Source organism: Nelumbo nucifera, chromosome 7, assembly GCF_055504915.1.
Source record: "Nelumbo nucifera cultivar China Antique chromosome 7, China Antique-T2T, whole genome shotgun sequence".
NCBI lineage: Eukaryota > Viridiplantae > Streptophyta > Magnoliopsida > Proteales > Nelumbonaceae > Nelumbo > Nelumbo nucifera.
The window spans coordinates 59,162,801-59,181,451 of NC_142655.1; positions in this window are offsets into that span (position 1 = coordinate 59,162,801).

Consider the following 18,651-nt stretch of genomic DNA (forward strand, 5'->3'; position numbering starts at 1 on the left):
GGATGGGAAAAATTGCCATCCCTACAAATTATCACTGCACGGTATTGGCCACACCACGTACAGACAGATTTTACAATTAAGCACACACAAATAAATGACTCTTTATGGTTCAATATGCAAATTAAAACCCATTCAACTCATATGCATATAAGTTAGGATTCCAAACCATGCCTTTAGAATTACCAAGTTCTACGTATTGCCCGAGGAGTCCCTTCTTGTGGTGAACCTTCCTCATTTCATTTTAACTCTTCTAGCAGAAAGGTTGGAATTCCTTTTGGATGATTTAATCTGCTAAAAATTGTTAAACTCATAAAAGGAATTCCACTTTATAGATTCTAGCAATTGATTTCTCTTCTACATGATCTTCCATATCATTATCCTTCAAGAGAAAAATCTATTAAAGTCTTTGTCTCAAAGGAAGGCTTGAGAGAGAGAGAGGGAAGATTTTCTCCTCAAATGCTTGGTTGTCGGTTTCACCAAAGAGTGCCTTGATATTAGAGAGGTTGAAACTTGGGCAGCTCAGTCTTCGTGGAATGTAACTAAACCAAGCATTTGATGAGAGAAAACTATATTAAAGTTTGTCTTAGAGGAAGGCTTGAGAGAGAATGAAGATTTTCTCCTTAAATGCTTGGTTGTCGGTTTTACCAAAGAGTTCCTTGATATTAGAGAGATTGAAACTTGGGCAGCTCAGTCTTGGTAGAATGTAACTAAATCGAAAGTAAGAATTTTGGGAGGGAATAAAACTCTTCTTGTGTTTTATTCTAAGGTTGAAGTTATTGGAGCTCTTCACTCCAAGATAACCTGGTTCAACAATTAATACGTGTGCCTTTCTTGGCAGAGTCCAATGGGATGTCCTAATAGATAGAGTTTTGGTTTTGCCTAATGGTGGATGCGAGCTTTTGGGATTCCTCTCCATGTGTGGTGCCCATCTACTTTTAAAAAAGTTGAGGATGCATTGGGAGGCTTTGTTGCAAATAGACTTATTCATGGGCTAGGCTCAGGCTTGGATTTTGTCAAAATTTGAATGGGGCCTACCCAAAGCCTGAGCCCAACATAGTGTAATGTCAAGCTCGAAGCTCAGCTTGTGAACATGTCTAGTTGCAGCTGACCCAACCAATTGGTCGTGGAGTTCTATTGATTCCTTGCAATTGCTTATTTGGAGTAGACCAGTGAAAGACATCCCCAAATTTCTCGAGTTTGAGGTCAAGGGAGTGAGATACATCTTGTGAATTGTTGTAGAAGATGCTATCCTTCAAAAAACCCTTCTACTTTGTAGCTTGACATCGAGGATGGAAAAGATCGAAAGAGTGGAGGTTGACAGTATTGGCAAGATAAATTTTAATGAACCATTAAACAGGGGCACAACCAATGGGATATGTTGCAGATGTTGTCCTCAAAGAAGGAGGAGAAGAACCTATGCCCCCAATGTCGTGTCATGGTGACATACCAATGGAGATTATTGCTAATGGTTCGAATCCACTAGCACATGGGAAGTTGAACAATTTTGAAATCGTCCCTTTTTCCTCCCCACTAAGAGACAATTTTTAGCGCGTGGATCAATTTTTGAACAAGCGCCTTTTTAGATCTCCACTCAAGTGACGCAGACGGTGCATCCCATGGGTTTGGTTTTTTTTTCCAACTCCAACCTGCCACCCATTTATATAACTGGTTTCTAGTTTGTCCCCCTCTCCACTTTCCCACCTTGTTGATGTATCAAGTGTCTCAAAATAAATCTTTAAACCGTTGGATTCCCTACATTCTCAATGCTTAGTTCCTGTGAGTAATATTTGGAACAGAATTAAGATTGACATTCTACCCAAGCGTAGCGGATGGTCCACCTTTTGGGCAAACTCAGGTTTTAAGAAAGGAAGCTACTTCAACATTAGACATAGAATGAGAGGAGTTTTCTAATTTGGGTGCTAAGGATTCATCTCCTCTATGCCCTTAGGTTGTTCCTTCTACTAACATTGAAATTTCGAACGACGGTAGTAGCTTGGAGAAACATGTGGAATAGGCTATGGTTTTGGAAAATTTTTTGGAGTGACATTTGTAGATAATTAGGAAGCTCATGCCCAAGACTAGATCAAAGATGAGGAACTTGCAGTCAGGAAGCCTCATTCTCAAACTCTAGTTTGTAGCTCAAACTCAGGTTCTAATTCAAAGTCGGATAGTTTTTTGTCGAATTGCTCCTCTAATCTTTTGGATTATCTCCCTAGTTGTATAAAATCCAAATCATTAGCTAATTTTCACAAGGACATGGTGGTGAATCCTTGTAATTGAGGAGGTCATAGTACAAGGAGGAAGGGGGAGGAGAAGAAGAGGAAAAGGGTAACTCTCATTCTATTGGGTTTCTAGTCTTGGATGTCCTTTTGACAAATCTTATGTGCTTTTTGGTTGAGCCTATTGCTTGAGGCAAGTCTATAATTAGGCTTGTAGGTTTAATCTTGGTTTTGTTTTATGTAGCTTGGGTCTCTATTTTGTTTTCTTGGGCCTAATCCAAATGGGTTAGGATCTGGTTGTTCAAAGCCCTTGGCCTTGGGTGTTCTATTAGAGGTCCATTAATTCTTTTTCTCTTTTTTTGCTCTTGTATACACCTTTTATACCTTCTATTCTTTATAATACATTACCTTTTTTAGAAAAAGAGAGAGAGAGAGAGAGAGAGAAATCAATTCCCTTGGAGTTGTTTACCTCAACCTTCTTCTACCCATCCTAAATTTGCTTGATCATCTTTTCTTAACTTACTCATTTTTTTATATACAAAGTATCATCCTTCTTAGGAATCAAGGTTTTGGTTTTTATATTAAGACCTTAAGAGAATTTTTGTCAAATTTTCACTTATTTTACAGCTAGTTTTCTTGTAAAAGTTTACAAAGGGATTCCTTTTTCAACCATTGTAAGTGGAAAAGCAAACAATGTTATGGTAGTGTATTTAATGTTGACTAACTCCACTCAAGGGTCATCCTGTTGAGGTTGAGCTCTTTATCCCCATCATAATTCAAACGTGAAACGACTCCTTTTTCCATAGGTTGACTATTGATAGTCATGAGTTGACTCCTATGCTCATAAGTTTACTCATAAAGTTTACAAGTTGACTCATAAGGCTCTATTTGAAAAGAGTACAAATACATACAAAATACAAGGTTTTGCACTCTACATATTTGTATGTATACTCCTTTCAAAATGAGCCTAAAATTTGTAAGTTCTCTCAAATCCTAGAGGTATTTCTTTTCTTAAGCCTTTGACCAAGGAAGACTTAAAAAGTATCCAATAAGGTTAAGGATCGGAGTCCAAGGCCTAAAGGTTGTGTTTAATCTCCTAAGTCTTGGTATCCTTCTTTTGTCCATATGAATCATTTCACACAAACTAACCCTAAAAGGTTAAATATGGCATTAAAGCCAAATTGCATCAGTTATTAGCTTCAATGAGTTGATACTTAAGCAATGACATTCCTTCTTTATCATGAACTACTTAGCCAAAGTAAATCACACCTTTGAAATACAAGTAGTAGGTTTTCTTCTTTTCCTTTTAACACATGATCAACAAGTAATCTTCTTTTCCTTTTTAACTGTCTTGCTTATTTGACTTGATTATAGCATAAGCAACATAGCTTCCTTTTGAAACATTTAGTGACATTAACTTTTATGCCACTTCAAGATTTAAGTAGATTGTTGATTTCTTAAAATTAAATAACTAATTAAAGATTAGATTGTACAACCATCTTCTCCACTTGTAGGCCTCTTTGGAAATATTACACTTGAAAAACAAACTTTTAAACATTCAACTATATAAAGCACATTTGATAGTACAAGATTCAAGAATTAGTATCAAACTTGATGCATTTGCTATCATCAAAAACACATTTGGCTTCTAGACAACAATTGAAACATGGTTTTTTGGTGCATGTATTGCATTTTAACTAAAGACCTAGCTTAACATCATCTGGCTTGTAATTTATATCAATGTTTCTAGTTTCGCATTTGAGTTAGACAACTAGGTTGATATTAACCTATCACCCTAACAAATTTTTTAGTATGTTTCAATTGAAATTGCTTTATTGAAAACTTGTAATAGGTTATAGATAAGACATTAGTTTTCTTTTTTCCTTTTTTTTTGTATTTTATCCATTTCCATCATTTATAAAAATAATTCTCATCTCTTACACATTTTAATATGAAAAATATATAATATTAAAAAAATGCTCAAATTTTATAATATTTTTAAATTGTTATTTTTATTGTTTAATTTATGATATCACAAGTTGACTTGTTTGACTAAGAGGAGAATGTTGTTTCAATCATTTGTTAAAATGTTGGATTTTTATCAATGTTTTTATACAATAGTCAAATCAATTGATTAGATTAATTGGCCTAACCTGTAAGTAGACCAAGATTTTGGGTCCACCTACCACCAGGTTACTGGTTGCTTAATTGTAAGAAACAATGACTTAGTTAACAACATGGTAGAGTACTCCCATGTTAAACTAGGTAACTGTGGCATCATAAGGTAACACATTTGACCTAGTATATGTTTGGCATCAAAGCTGCAGATATAGAAAACGGTGTTGCTGATGTGTGGGTTGGAAGCACCGTTTTCTAAGAAAACGATGTCTTTTTTTTGTTTGGAAATGTTGATGCCAGGTAGGACGTTTCCTGGAGCAACAATAACGTTTCTGTTTGGTACCAATGCTCCAAGAAACGTTTTCAGCACTAGTATCTATTATCCGGTGCTTCTACTATGCATATATTATCTTAGATCCAACAGTGGAAAAAAAAAACACATATTTCATCCTATGGTTCCAATTGTTTAATAGACTATAAAAATAAGAAATTTGGAAAATTGTGAGGAAAATGGCAAAAAATATGAAAAATTACATGCAAAAAAACAAGAAAAAAATCATACATTAATATAGAAAAATTCTAGACAAATGGAAAAAAATAGAGAAAAGTATGAAAATTAGAAAATTGAATGAAATTACACAGAAAAAACAGAATATATATATATATAAATATATTTATATTTATATATATAAATATATATATAAACATAAATATAAATATAAATGTATATTTATATATTCTGTTTTTCATATATACATATATATGTATATATTTATATATTCTAATTTTCATATATAAATATATATATATATATATATATATATTTTCATACAATTTCATTTAATTTTCTGATTTTTATACTTTGCTTATATTTATATATACATAAATATAAATATAAATACAATTGAAAACACAACTATAACACAATTATTGTTCCATCGATGTGAGTATCAGATGTGGCAAAAAAGAAGATCAAACTGTAATTAGGTTCGATTGTTTCAAATCGACTTGAAACAATTCCAAACTAAAGTCTCATTTGTTCTCAAAATTGATGTCAATTCAAAGATATTCTTAATTATTTTACTTATGGTGAAAAAATTAAGAAGAGCAAACTAAAAAAGTCTCCTTTATTCAAAAATTATGAATTTATATATACTAAAATTAGATAAACAGAAAAAAACAATGATGAAAGAGCAAACTGAATTCTCCTCTATTCAAAAACATGGCGTTTATAATGATAGAATGGTGAAGGAAACACGGATCTGTTTTTCCAAGTGATGAAAGAGGAAAGGCACTTGAAGAACACAAACTTTCGGTGAAAGAAAAAAGTCTGGTGACCAAACAGACGGTAGAACTTATCTCAAGCGTTCTGTTTGATTCTTTGGTGTACAGGTACACCTCCATTGGCTGGTTGCGTAGGTGACCTCTAGTGACTGGCTGCACTTGATCTCCAATGGTTGAAAAAAATGAAAAAGAGGGTTAGGGATCGTTAAAAGGAGAGGATAAGCATTTACGATATGCACCATATAAATTCAAATAATGACCACGTTGGGTGTCACGTCACTACCATCTCATCCCCCATTGGTAGCGACGAGCTGCAGCTCTAGGAAACGCCAAATTTGGCATTGCTCTAAACTACACCTACTCGAAAGAAGCATTGCTCTTATTTTCATACTTATTCTTGTTTAATATAATAATATGTAATAATTGAGATATGCTCAAAATAGTCTATAAATTTTCTTTGTTTTTGTTTATTATCTACGTTAAATTTTAGTATTTAATTATGGCATCTTATGTTAACCTATTTGGCCCAAAAGAATGCATTGCTTATCCGCCACTTCAAAAACTAGTTTCAATTTATAAGTTGATTTAAAAATATAGGTTTTTTATACTTTTAGATTATTTTTCATATATTTAATTAGTGGAATTTAATGTTAAGAAACATACAATTTAATGAGAGAAAATGGGACCCTTATTTTTTGTTAAAAACTAATATTTTAAGATTCATTTTTATATTATCTTATTCATTCGTCTCAAGTAAAACAAGTATGATTTGTGATGAGAGATAAATGTGGATTATGTTTTGTCAATAAAACATTGTTTCGATATTTTACAAAAAAAAAATATCACTTTTGTCAAAAATATCATATTTCATGTTTTATATGATCTTGAACATAGTAAAATCAATGAAGAGATTAAGATGGTTTTTTGTTTCATTGTCAATTATTTAAAGATAGTACCATCTCATTGCCACATAGGCATTTATTCTAAAATGTTGCATGATAAATCATTTATTAAATAAATATTTGCCTTATTTTGTGTAAAAAATCAACCATTGGGAGAAACTTTATTTTAATGTTTCCCCTAACACTGATGTATTTTTTTTTACTATTTAGCTTATAAGGCACCTAATTAATAACGTCTAATGGCATCTAATGACAACTAACTGTCTAACAACATCAAAAAAAGTTTATCAACTACTTTTTATTATTCAAGATAAATCTTGTACAAAATGTTTATTAAATAAATAGTCATAATACTAATAGCATCTAAATAAAATATGATGGTCTTCCAAATGTAAAGAAGCACAAAGGTAACAACTTACCTTATAAAAACAGTAATACAGAGGTACATTTTATCAAAAACTATTATTTTTATCAAAATATTATAAACTGTGTTATAAATCGTTTTAAACACGATAAAAATTATGATTGACTTAAATAAAATGGGATAACCTTACAAATGTAAAAAACACAAAAATAATAATCAACTTAAAAAGATGAATGTGTAAAATGTAGTGAAAAAGGTCACACATAGGAAAAACCTATGCTTTTCAAATAAAAACTCCAACTATATGTAACTTTAAAACTTCAATTATCTTTAACCTAAAAAATCGAGTTTAAAATCACGCATAGTCTTTAAACAACTAAACATAACTAAATAAAACATAAACTTTTATGCTTGACTATTATAGTTCTTTAAATTCAACCCTATCAACTATCTTCAATAAATATCAAAATTTAAATTATCTATAACCTAAAAAATAACTATAATAAAAGACCATATCTTTAAAAACTAAACACAAAAATAAGGTTATATTTGATACCATTGCAACTTGTACTTGCAATGTTTTATTTTGGTCAATACAAATTTATGGAAAAACATATTATCACATTACATTCCACTAAAAAAATATAGGCATTAGATTAGGTGGTAGCATTTATAATAAAAACACCAAATTTGTATTGATCAACTTAAAACATTACAAGTAGAAAGGGCAATTGTATCAAATGCAACATAAATAAGTCAAAACTCTCTTGCATTTCTTCTTCTAAAATTTTGGATGGTAGATGTGTAATGGTTCCTCCTAAAAATTTAAGATTCCTCATACAAGTAATACGATATTATCCTCTACATAAATACTCAGGATTTTTTAAAAAATATAGTGTGAAAATAGTTCTAATGAATTGGATAATGATATTTAAAATACAAATTAATATTAAAAAATAAGAGTTATAATGACAAATAGATGGAAAAAGAAAATAGCTCTTGCATGATTGGTGTTTTACAAAATGACATTGAATTATAAAAGTAGAAAATTCACAAAATGAGAAAATTATGACGAAGATTTTGAAATGTGATAACTATTTATAAATTATTTATATATTATTTATAAAAATATGCTTTATATATATGATATATGTGCATAATATAAAATGTATTATAAATGTAACATACACGTATGCATGTTTTAAACATTGCCAATGGATTTAGTTGATTTGATAAATGATTATCCATGGAAATACAAAAAGTAGTATTGAAATTATTTTGAATTAGTTGATTTATTTGAAAGTGTATTTTAGTATTGCCATTTTTATTACTTTATAAATATATTAAAATTATTTTGCTATCATTTTTTCATTAATATATACACAAGTGAGTTTATCTAGGCAACTGTTTTTTGGGTAAAAATTTCTTCAATAATAAACTTGGTTACAACATTCTTATGCAATATAACTTACGTAGGTAAAAATAAAAATGGAATAGAAAAATCATTATCAGCGTGTTGTTAAGCAACTTACCCACCTTAATGAAATTATTGGTTATCTGAGTAACTGATACTCTTTAAAACCTTTGTTTATCAAATGGCTCAATAAAATGATATATATAAACATAAATATAGTGATTAATTACCTAGTTAACCAATTTACCTTCCATGAAATACTAACAAATAAACAAGACTTTAATAAATAACTATTTCGTTATTAATTGTATTAACAATTAAATATTTCCTTCTGAATGGTAGTCTTAAATGTGAAATAATCTTATTGCCCCAAAAATTAGTTTTGGAATGTAGAGAATTGTTAAAAATAAGACTTCAATAGATACTAATATTTAAAATGTAGGTATTTCTCTTTGTTTAAAATATATTCTACAAAGTTTAAATATTAGAATCGTTGAATTATCTCTTTATTGATAATATTTTTTTCAAAATATATAGGTCTAATATGTCTTTGTCGCATTCTTATTGTCGTTCTTATTATTAAAGAAATTTGTTTTCAATGTATCGGACATTAGCAAATCCTTTTTGAAATTCGAAAAAAAATAATAGGACTGGATTATTAGTTCTTTTTTAATTAGTTTTATTTAAAAAATTTGGAGGAGGAGTTTAAACAAATGATGAAAGGAAAGTTTTATACTATAAGTTATTATAATGGTGTTCAATTAGTTGATTAATACTAATTAAGGCATCCAACTAAGAATTAAATATTCTTTAATTGAAAAAAATAGATTACTATCTTTGGAAATAAATTTTTTAGTCGTGAAAAGAAAAAAAAATTGTAGTTAATTTATCCTGTGCAAGATAATGAAAAATGGGTATTTGTGTAAATAGTGTGTAAAATAATAGCAAAAAATTGTAGTTAATTTATCTTGTGCAACATAATAGTTAATTTATTATGATGGGGGAAGGTTGTACCGTGTGCCTCTCTAATTCTTAATTTATATATTTTTTTAACTAAATAATTTGTAATTGCATATGTGTATTTTGTTTATTATATTAATTTTTCAACAATCTTTTATTAATTTTATTTCATTAACAGGTGGTTTATATATGCATTATGGGAAAAAAATATTTATGACCTAAATATTCCTCCATTTTATATGCTTAAGATAGTCATATATTTAAAGAAAAATTGCAAGCAAAAGAAATAAAAAATAATTAATTCAATAATTAAAAAAAGCATATAAACCTATAATCATATAATATATATATTCATTTATTCTTTTTTTATAAAAAGGGAAATGTCAAAATGTATTGATCATAAAAAGCTTTAATTATGTAGGTTATTGAAAATGAAAATATGAAGAATCTCATTAAACAAAGTGGTTTAACCAGCATTTAGTTAATGCACTTATTGGTAGATGAAGAAAATAAAACTAATATTTTTCATATACATGATATGGGGTATATCACTAACCTTTAAGGCCTCATTCATTTACTGCTATGTTAGGGTGGGTAAATTGATCAATAGGAAATTTGACCAACTTTCCTATGTTCTTTTGTAAATTCATGTGGGGCCAATGGATAGATTCCTTTGAATAAGTTAAAGGCCATTTACTTGGGAAAATCTTACCCACCTCAAAGATGGGTAAGTTACTTTCCCATCATGGGGTGAATTTGTTCAGTCAAAAATACTTCTATTAACAAGCTTAAGGCAAACCCCAAACCTCCTGTTCAATAAGAACATCCACCACTAGAAAGAGCCCCATACATTTGTGATTCGTAGAGAGGCTTCTATTGAGTCGATCGGTAAGTTTTCTTAGTCCCCATTTTTTTTCTTTACAAAGAATTGTAAGTTACGATATAATTCTCCAATCACCACTTATACCCGTGTTTATAAAACAAAACCTCCAAAAAATTTCATTTAGGCCAAAAGGATATTATTAGCAATATTGTGATATATGAGCCTCTTATTCAGGAAAGTTGGTGAGACAAAAGAACTTGGGTAAGTTGGAGTGCCTCATTTACCTGCCTAAATTTCAACAAAAAGAACATAGATAAATAAACTTACCTGGGTAAATTTTACTTGAGAAACACTTACCTAGGTAAGTGAATTTACCCAGATAAATAAGGTAACGGTAAACAAACGAGGCCTGAGTTTCTAGTATTGTGGTATCAAGTTTTTAACATAAAGGTAAATAAATTATATTTAAAATACTTAAGAATGAATCACATTAGAACTAATTTGCTAAAAAAATCTCAATTAAAATGATTATCGTATATCATACTAGAGTTTATTTGTTATATTTGTTAGAATGTATCATTTTCTCTAACAATACCAAGTTTTTTGTCAATCCTATTTATCTTTAGTTCTTTGAAAATATTACAGAAACAATGAAATATTCATTGGGTCTTAAAACTCTTGCATACCTTTAAAGGTTATTGTCAAATGCTATATCTCTTAGTTGTAGAAATTTTTATGGATACCTGATACTATTCTAAATATGTTTTTTATGTTATTTTATAATTTTTAATTTATAGACTATTATATTAAACTAATATTACCTACTATTATTTGGCACATGAACGTCTATTATTTGGTTGTCCCGAACCATTCATCTTTGGTTCTTGTAAAAATGTACCACTTACAAAGTGTTAGGTGCATAATTTTAGAATAAATCATCATAATAGCATTTTGTTTTATCATTAAGAATTCAACTTGTTTTATATAGAGCATGTAAATAGTTAATACTAGTAATGATTTTCTCTTATTTTTTAGATACATGTATTTATAATCATTTTGGTAGGGGCGGAAGTGGCCTTCAATTAGGAATAATCACGTAATGGCTTTACAAATATCCACAACCCTACTTACAAGCTGCATTTCAGACAAAGAAATCCACCTTCATGCCTGAACCCCTTGGCTAACATCGGTTTTAAGGGAGTTGTCTGGAGTGGAAAAATCACTTCGAGTCACCATGAAAGCATAAGGGAAAAGTCAATAGGTGTCAATCTATACGTATAAAAAAACATATGCCCCGCTAGGACGAACTACATTAAAAAAACATACTCGAGTTCCACCACATGTACAATAGAAGGCTATCTAGCAACCCTGCTTGGCAGGGCCATCATCATTATTCGTTACATCTGTATGCCCATCTTGTTAATCAGTAGGCCCCAAGTCCCTCAATCCGAAAGTAATATGGCACCAAAGAGATTGTGCGTATCTTATCTGAGTTCTAAGTGTTTTGCCCCAAATTGCATGTGTCTTATCCAAAGCTCTAGGTGTCCTACATCACTCTAACATGTTTCATTTGACACAAGCGACCTTTATATGAAGGCTAGTTAAGCATTCATTACACACTTTTGGCCTCATTAATTGTTAGTTTTAGCACCTCGAACAACTTTGCAAAATACTAATTTACTCATTGGAGTACTTAGCCCAAGACCTCAAATCGGGCCCTCTGACCTCGTCCTTCTTACAAATACCCCACTAACCTCCAAGTTGCCTCCAAATTCTTGTAAACACTTATAATCTTTATCAATTTATATATATATATATATATATATATATATATATATATATATATATATATATATTATAAGTTAAATGCAAACCATATGAATTTGAATGAGGAAAAAGTCCCACAAAATGTAGAGAATTATGACTATGAATTAACATAGCTAATGTGTTTTAATATCGTAGAATGACACTTTCCAATAGATGTATAATGTAATTTGGGGTAAAACAATCCATACCTATTAATGTGCCTAAATGGAAAATGTTTAACTTATACAAAACAAAATATTAGATTGCAAAGATGAAAGATCAAGTAGACATATGAAACAACTTGGCAAAAGGCATTAATCATTGTTTATTGCAACATACTATAAAATTAATAATAGACAATTTAATTAGCCCTATCAATCCAATTATCCACATAATGGTAAGCCCATATGTATTAGTCTTTTTATAAAATATCTTAAAATGTTCTTTCAATTTAATTATTTGTTTATTTAAAACCTCATCATGATCTCATAAGATGTAAATTTCATTATATATTTTTTATTTTTTCTATTTGTGTTATTTCATTTATCATTATCTGATGATATAGGGAGGTTGAGAATATGATCATATAAAAAACATTGCAAATGCTTTTTTTACACTATATCCATAGCCCTTGTCATAATATTCAAGTTTGTTTTGTAAAACATACATTACTATTTCTTTGCAGATATCTATCAATCTCTTATATGTTAGAAATGTCTCTACTTGAAGATTTTTGGAGGATCTTAATTTTTTTTAAAATATTTCTTTAATGTTCTGTGTACATAACAAATTATTCTTACGTTTAAACATTAATACTTGTGATGAAACATTACTCTTAATACTTTCTTTAAATTGTTGCATTTGTTTTTCTTCTTATTGTATTACTTGTGATGCATGTCTTCGCATATGATATACTATTTGTTCTACATCATCATCATCATTATCATCTATGTTAAAATGCTCAGGTCTAATTTTTATGTCATCGTTCTTTTTCTTCTCCTTATTATCATCCTTAGGCCTTAATATTTTTTTATTATTTTTTATAATTTTATTGTTGTTTTTTAACATCTTTTTTTTTAAATACTATTGTATTGCTTTAAAAATCTCAATTTAGCACTTGGGGCAATTAATAATATTTGAATATCTTTTGCTAAATGATGTTTCAAACGGGTAACATTGTTACTCGTGATAACTTGCTCATGAAAGTTAAATTTTGTATGAAGTTGATTTCTATCAATCCTTGTGCCATATCTCCAACCAATATCTTATTCTTGTTGTCTTTTAGGTGTCATGTCAATAACTTAAATGACTAAATTCAAGATTCAAAGTCTTAAGCTATTATAATTCATATGCATGAAAATTAATTAGAAATTTAAAATTACAAGATAATAACTAACAAAATGATTCATAAATTATAAATCATAAATCTAAAAAGTAATTAAGAAAACACTTAAAAATTATAAAATATCATATTAACATTTACTTTGTAAATCCAAGTGTCTATCATGTTAATATGAATCATATTCACATTCAATTATTAAATAAACTACTTAATTTCATCTTTCAAATGTTACTAAACAATTAAATTAGATTTTATATCTATAATTTATGCAATTTTCAAGTGATATTAAAAATCCTTTTTTTAATTGTTGTAAATATTTCTGGTTAATCACACAATATAGTAGATCATTCATAGATCTACAGCATAGTAAATATTTCTGGTTAATCACACAAAAATTGGAAAATAATAAATATTTTACAAGAAATTTTAATAAATCAATGGATATGGTAAATAATTCATCCATCTATATCACAATCATTCTTCATACGCATATTACTCCGAAAATATATCTTTTTTGATATTTGATATTTTTTGAATTTTCTTCAAAAAATTATATAAACCTACTTAAAGCATCAATAGGTGTAGGATTTTTAACACAAGAAGAGTAATATAAAAGCATTTCAAATGGTAGGTTAAATGAGACATGTTAGCCTCCCACTTTGTTGATTTCCTAGGAGATTCTCAAGGAAAAAGCCTAATAAATACAGGAAAAAACAAAGAGGAAAAGGTAGGGGCGGGAGACAAACCCTAGACGAATTGATCAATAAAGAATGGAAAGGAAACCCGTATAGCGCCGGAAGAAAATCTCTTTTTTCTTGATCAATTTACCAATTACTAATTTCCTCATTTTATTTGAAAAGTAAGTTTCATTATTAATAAGAAAAGCCCAAGGGAAATTCACCCCTAGCTAAATTTTGTAGTTTAACCTTAACCATCTTGAGTTAAAACAATGTGACATGAAATGATTTAAAGCCTAGTGCCACAGACCTAGTCTCCTTTAGCGTCTCGTGCGGCACTTGGGCAGTAGTCCGTTGCTCCACAAGTCAACATTCCCTACTTAGAGCACTCTCCTAGCTCTTAGGACTAAGTAGCTCACTAACTCGTCCCTCACACTAAGGCACACACTTAGGCAACAAATGCATAAAGCACACAAGGAAAGAGAGGTTGAAAACTCAAAAGAACTCCTTGTATTGTTCAAGAGAGATATACAACACTTGAATTCTCAATGAATGCAAATAAGGGAGGAGGTCCCCTTTTATAGGCACTTCCACCTCTTTACAGGATTTTTCTAGAATATGAAAATTCTAAGCATGCTTCTATGCTTCTCCTTCTTCTAGATTTATCTTAATTCCCTTATATATATACAAGAAAACTCTAAAATAGTGTACAAGTATCTACAATGTCCAATGATCCTCATGAGTCTTCTACAATGCTTCTAAAATATCCTTAAAATCTCTTAAAACGTCTTGGGGTTTCAGAAAGCTTCTAGGATGTTCTTGAAGCCTCTTCCATCAGCCCTCTTCATTGAGTCAGGTCACATAGCTTCAATATTGGTACCTCGTGGCGTCCTCCCCCACCACCTAATCTGGTGACGTCCTTGTTGCTTTCTCATAGTGTTGAATCAAGTGTTCAAACTTCCAAAGGTCTCCCACACGTTCCCAACTTTCTTTACTATCTAGCAAGTCCTTCCACTTGATGAAGTACTCCTTGTAAGGTGGCACACCACATCTTCTCAGTCTGACCTGTTAGGATACATTCAACCTCTTTGTCAAAGGATGTAACCACGGTCGTGGGCGCTCTCTTAGAGACACTTCGGGTAGGGTCCTCCATGTATTTATGATATGGCTTGAGGTAGCTCATTTGGTATGGCACCTTGCCCACCTTCTTGACAATGGGAAATGGTCCTTCATATCTTCTAACTAATCCCTTGTGCACCTCCTTAGGGACTTGAATTATTGAGAGATTAGTTTGACAAGCATCAAGTCCCCAATGTTGAATTCCACATACCATCTCTTTTGGTCAGCCCACTTTTTCATCTTATTTGCGGCCTCGGCCAAGTAGGCTCGAGCGAAATTCGCCTGTTTCTCCCAACTGTGAGCAGCACGATAAGCTATTGGACTACTTTCTATGTAACCAACCGCAAGCGTCTGTGGTATCATTGGTTGTTGTCCTATAGTAAAATCAAAGGGGCTTTGGTTGGTCGACCCAATCCTCTATAAGTTGTAAGAGAACTATGCAATGTCCAACTTTTTAGCCCAATCCTTTTGATTAGCACTTACATAGTGCCTCAAGTATAGATCTAGTAAGGCATTAACCTGCTCGGTCTGACCATCTGTTTGGAGGTAAAAGCTAGTGGAAAAGCGCAACTTTGAACTTAAGAGTTTGAACAACTCCGTCCAAAATTTGTATGTGAATCGAGGGTCTTTGTCACTAATGGCACTCTTAGGTACACCCCAATACTTCACTATGTTCCTCACGAATAGGCAGGCATTCTCCTCCGTTGTACAATCAGTCAAGGCAGCTATAAAGGTAGCATACTTAGAAAATCTGTCCACCATGTCCATGACAGACCCACACCCTTCTGACTTGGGCAATGCAGAGATAAAGTCCATGGAAACACTCTTCTATGGGCACTCAGGTGTAGGCAATGGCTTCAATCCACCAAGTGCCTGTTGTTCGATCCATATTGTCCTATTGACACACAAGGCATGTCCGAACATAGGCCTCTACATCATATACCATGTGAGGCCAATAGTAAGCTACTTCAACCAAGGCTAAGTTGCGACGTTGACCGGGATGTCCAATCCATGGAGTGTCGCGACACTCTCGTAATATCTCTTTTTGTAGGTTTCCCCATTTTGGCACATAGGGCTTGTTCCCCTTGGTATAGAATAGTCCATCTTGCACCCAACCCTTCTTGGGTTGCCTTGAGTAGCTTTTTGGCTAGCACATCCTGCTCCAACCCTTCTCGTATGCGGTCTAGGAAAGGGTTCTTTGGGTCACTGATGGCCGCTAATCCCTATAATGAGGCCATCCCAGCCTTTCTACTCAATGCATTAGCTACTTGGTTGGTCCACCCAAGCTTATAGGCAAACTCTATGCCAAACTGGACTAGGAAGTCTTGCCAACAGGCTTGCTTGGGACTCGGCTTCATTTGGGTTTAGAAGTAGTTGGTAGCAATGTTGTCCATCTTTACTGCGAAACTACCCCCAAGCAAATAGTGTCACCAAGTTCTAAGACAATGGACAATGGTTGTGATCTCTTTCTCTTGGATAGTATACCACCATTCCGTCTCATTCAACTTCCGGCTCTCATATGCTATAGGATGCCCATCTTCGATAAATACCCGACCTACGACATAGTTTGAGGGATCTATTTGTACCTCAAAGCTCTTGGTAAGGTTGGGCAAGTGCAACACTAGCTTCTCTATCACAGCCTTCTTCAGTTGCTCAAAAGCAAGTTGACACCGCTCAGTCCAATGCAACTTAAAATTCTTCTTCAACAAGTCAGTCAATGGGGTGACTATCCTTGAGTATCCTTGGATAAACCACCTATAAGAATTTTCTAAGCCAAAGAAATACCGTAGCTCTATGACTTTGGTTGGTGGCTCCTAATCCAAGATGGCCTTGACCTTGGCTTGGTTCGTGCTCAACTACCCTTAGCTAATCTTGTAGCCAAGAAATGCTACCTTTGTCTAGGCAAATAAACATTTCTCCCTCTTTAGATAGAGTCGATTTTTCCCCCGCAACTAGAAAACCTTTCTTAGGTGGCCCACATGCTCCTCCATAGTTTTTCTATAGACCACTATGTCATCTAGATAGACCACCACAAATTGATCCAAGTAGGGGCAGAATATCTTGTTCATCAATGGACAATATGTGGTAAGAGCATTGGTTAAGCCAAATAGCATTACCATGAACTTATAGGAGCCATACCTAGTCAGACATGTAGTCTTTGGCTCGTCCCATTCAGCTATGTGGACTTAGTAGTACCCTGAACAAAGGTCCAACTTGGAGAAGTATTTGACTCCCCCATGTTGGTCGAATAGGTCAGCAATAAGTGGGATGGGATACTTGTTCTTGATTGCCACTTTGTTTGGCCCCCGATAGTTTATGCACAGCCTGAGGGACCCATCATGCTTCTTCTAGAACAACACAGGGGCTCTATATGGGGCTTCTGAGGGTTGGATGTAGCCAGCATCTAGCAATTCCTTCAATTGTTTCCTCAACTCTTTCAACTCGGGTGGTGCCATTCGATATGAGGCCTTAACTGGTGCGATGGCCCCAAGCTCTAGCTCAATCTTGTGGTCCACCTCCCACCTAAGCAGTAGCTTCTTGGGTAACTCGTCTGGCATTACATCTTTGAATCCTGCCAGCACATTCTCAATTTCCTTAGGCAACTCTTCCTTTCTCTTCTTGGGCCTCTTCACCCACCATAGCTGCTAGGTAGGACTCTTCGCCCTTCTTCAAGCCTTTTAATAGTTGTAAGGTTGATAGCATTCTTGGGCTTGTGCCTGAGCCACGGGTAGCAAGGACCATGCATGGGGCGCTTTTCTCCATGATGCACATTGAGTTGGCATGTGGCATGGGCACAACCTTCAGTTTATCAAGGAAGTCCAAGCCAAAGACAACCTTGAAGTTGTCCATAGGTATTATTGACATCTTGCCCTTTCATGATCCAACTTGCAAGTCGACTCCTCGAGCTATTCCAACTATGGCCTTGGCCTATGAGTTTACACCCTTAAGATAACCACTCTCCTTAGTAATCTGCAGGCCAAGTCACTTTGCTTCCTCTACTGAGACAAAGTTGTGGGATGCACTATTGTCCACCATGGTGTGAGTGACTTTGCCATTGATGGTCGCTTCCACATATATGAGTCCAGCCTTGATAGGCTTTGGGGTCGTCTTAACCTTCTTCATGGCATTGAGGAGTTGCATCAAGCCCATTGATGCTTACTCTCCTTGATCATCCTTCTTGGTTGTAAGGGAATTGAAGACCTGCTTCTTTAAATAGTCCCTGATCATGTGTGCTCCATCAAATAGGAAGCACTTGAGTGGCTTCTTCTCTTGACCTTTAACCTTGTCTCTCCAGCCACCACCCTTTCCATCTTTATGGCCTTAAGAGGACTGGGGCTTGGATGATCCTTATTTGGCATGGGCCTTTTCTCCCCCACCTTTACCCTAACCTAGCTTGGTGGGTTGGCCCTTGGCCTCTTTTTTGTATTCAATTAGCTACTTAGTAGCGGCCATGGCACTAGCCAAATCTTGAACGCCACAATCCCTTAACTCTTGCTCCTCCCATGGCTGAAGGCCTTCTATAAAGTGAAACAAGAAGTCCTTGTCTGTCATGTCCAATCAGCATGTGTAGAGAATGTATTCACATAGTTCCTTAGGGTACTTGTATGCTTGAAATGCCTAAG